The following is a 3,351-nucleotide window of genomic DNA, read 5'->3' on the forward strand; positions in this document are numbered from 1 at the left end:
ATTGGGGCTCCTTGCTTTCTCTGTTATTGAGGCTCCTTGCTTAATCTGTTATTGGGGCTCCTTGTTTTCTCTGTTATTGGGGCTCCTTGTTTTCTCTGTTATTGGGGCTCCTTGCTTACTCTGTTATTGGGGCTCCTTGTTTTCTCTGTTATTGGGGCTCCTTGTTTTCTCTGTTATTGGGGCTCCTTGCTTACTCTGTTATTGGGGCTCCTTGTTTTCTCTGTTATTGGGGCTCCTTGTTTTCTCTGTTATTGGGGCTCCTTGTTTTCTCTGTTATTGGACCTCCTTGTTTTCTCTGTTATAGGACCTCCTTGTTTTCTCTGTTATTGGACCCCCTTGTTTTCTCTGTTATTGGACCTCCTTGTTTTCTCTGTTATTGGGGCTCCTTGTTTTCTCTGTTATTGGGGCTCCTTGTTTTCTCTGTTATTGGGGCTCCTTGTTTTCTCTGTTATTGGGGCTCCTTGCTTAATCTGTTATTGGGGCTCCTTGTTTTCTCTGTTATTGGGGCTCCCTGCTTTCCCTGTTTTTAAGGCTTACAGTGGAAAACATGCACAATAAAGAAAAATATATCGCCCCTGTGAGAGCAGGATTTATCTATCTATCTTGACTCCATTTTGGTTTTGTCTACGTGTATCTTCTGCTTAGTGAAATGCAGATTGACTGACTGTGTAGGTTTAGATTAATAGTCTTTGTCTAACAAGACTTTGAGATAACACTTAGGAAAGTGAAAGGAAAGAAGTAAGAACTACTCCATGACCCTTAAGGTGGGTGTAGATAATATTACCTTTAGCCAATGAGATGTATATATGCTGATGGCAGCATGTATGTAAAGAAAAGCGGAGCCTATTATATTGCTGCAATTTATGTCCAAGAAATGCCTATATCAAGAGTGACCATGATGAAATAAGCAGAATTCAGTTTTGATACATAAGAGTGTGTGTTTGCGTGATTCTCTCCTGTATGTACTTGGATTTTACAATTTAATTTGGAGCTGGCACAACGTCTCAGAACGTCCCACATTATGTGGCGACGACACCCCCTAGACATCTTTTAGAATTCTTTAGAAAAGTTGTATTAAAAAAATAAATAATCTAAAAAAGAGAAAATGAGAAAGATGAGGGATATGATACAATTTTAAACATCTGCGAGTAGAAAAACTTATGTGAACCTTTACTTTTAGTGTCTGATGTGACCTCCTTGTCCAACAATAATTCATCTCCATCTAACACATTTCCAATAACTGTTGAATGCACACATTGGTTTGGAGGGATTTTAGCCAGATCCTCCCTACTAAACAGCTTCACCTCTGTTATGTTGGTGATTTTCTCCAGAACTTCTCGCATCAGGTCCTTCCACAACATTTCCATTGGATTAAGGTCAGGACTGTGACTTGGCCATTCGAAAGCTTTGAAGACCAACTAAACTTTCTTCCTGATTTTTCATATTTAGCCGGCACTTAAATTGCCTTCAGATCAGTAGGGGTCCGGGTCCTGAGACACCTATCAGTCATGCAATAGACCCCTGAAAAGTGCGCAGCTCAACAAATAGGAGAGTACAGCCCCTGTCTGGGCACAGTTACAAACGGGAGCATGGATTCAATAGAAAGCAACGGCTCTGTGTGTGCACTCAGACAGGAGCATACTCTGTCTTCTATAAACCGTCTTCCACAACCTCACCTTTGTAGCAGAGTTTGGCTGTTCCTCACCCAGTTTTAAACCTCCTACACAGCTGCTTCTGTTTTAGTTAATGACTGAGTTTCAACCTACATATGAAAATGATGATCATTATCACCTGCTTGGTATAATTAAAATCCTGAAAAATCCCTGACTCTGTGAAAACAAAGGGTGGTGGTCACCAAATATTAATTGGATTTAGATTTAGTTAATTTACTTTGCATTTTGTTAAAGGGGTTGTCCACCGAACATGAAGAGGAAGTCCGGGATCAGCTGCAGCCCTGTCGTCCTCTTCGCCAACGGGCATCACATGTCATTCCACCACATCACAGCCCCAGGATCACGAGTGTCAACACCGCTGGAACGGAGCCGGCACAGGAGGTGAGTATAGGTCTTTTTATTTTATCAGGGCCTAACATTTAGTTTAAGAAGGGGTTGTCCTAGTAGTGGACAACCCCTTTAATCGTTAAAAAAGAAACCATTAACACTTCTATTTTTTAAACCATACTTACTTTGCAGCATTTTTCTACACCTGCCTAAAAGTTTGCATCGCACTGTATTTATCATATCCATCTACATGTCCGTCTGCCTAGCTGTATAGCTATCCGAGTGTAATCTGACAAAACATCGAATTACACTCAGATCAATGTTATCCAATGGGGATGTGCACATGTCCAATTTTTTCCTCGGACCAAACATGTCCAAGTTTGATCCAATATTTGTCTCTCACTCAGCCTTGCAAGTCAATGAGTCCTTGGAAAACATCAGACTGCACTCGGAGTGCAGTCCGATTTTCACGGACTGACACAATGGAGAAGATGCAGAATTTTTTTCCCCCATCTTCTAATCGGTTAAAATCGCTTCACACTCAGACCAAACTCTGATCAGAGTCTAGCAAAGCATAATTGTGCCAATTCTCTCGGATGAGAGAAAATAAGCTGGTGTGACTCCAGCCTAAATATCAATCTGTTTATCTTATACATAGATACACAATAAGCAGAAAGCAGGACATTACCAATAGCATTAATGGATGCAAGCTTCAGGATGCCGGTGGAGCGTCCTCTTTGATTCATACAAAGTGAGAAATAGCAGCAGTACAATCCCATTCACTGAAATAGAAGTAGAACTTTACCACTTTTAAATAAATAGATAAATAGATCCTTTTTTTTAAAGTTTAGGAGTGATCAGTTCACCCATTGAACTCTGTATAACTTCTGAAACTGAGTTTTATCTTGAAGCGCAGGATTAATTCTTGATCTCTTTTGTTAATTTAATTGAAGAACTAAAAGGGATCTACACGCAAACTCACATTGCCTCCTGACTTCTGCTGGCAGGTTATATCATAATCTCTGATCTTCTTCCAAGAAGGGGTTAATGTATTTAAAAGTTATATTTAGAGAGGGGCAGACAGCTTTGCTTCCTAAGTAAGACGTAATAAGCTAAACCTTCTTTGAATCTTCAAGGGTTTAAGTCTTCCAGGGATAAACGTAAACACGGCAGAATATGCTGGCCAGGAGGTCGACACCGCAGTAGTCGTGGTGGCTTATGACAAGACAAAAAGGGATACGGTACTACTACTTAACAACTGGAGTGCTCAGGAATTCAGACATCAACTTCCTTCAAAGAAATGAGACCTTAAAAATTCTTGCGTCTTTTTACTTCGATACAAGAACGAGAC

The sequence above is a fragment of the Phyllobates terribilis genome, unplaced genomic scaffold, assembly GCF_046119375.1.
Source record: "Phyllobates terribilis strain yellow unplaced genomic scaffold, ASM4611937v1 Scaffold_3__8_contigs__length_932513732, whole genome shotgun sequence".
In the NCBI taxonomy this organism is placed as follows: Eukaryota; Metazoa; Chordata; class Amphibia; order Anura; family Dendrobatidae; genus Phyllobates; species Phyllobates terribilis.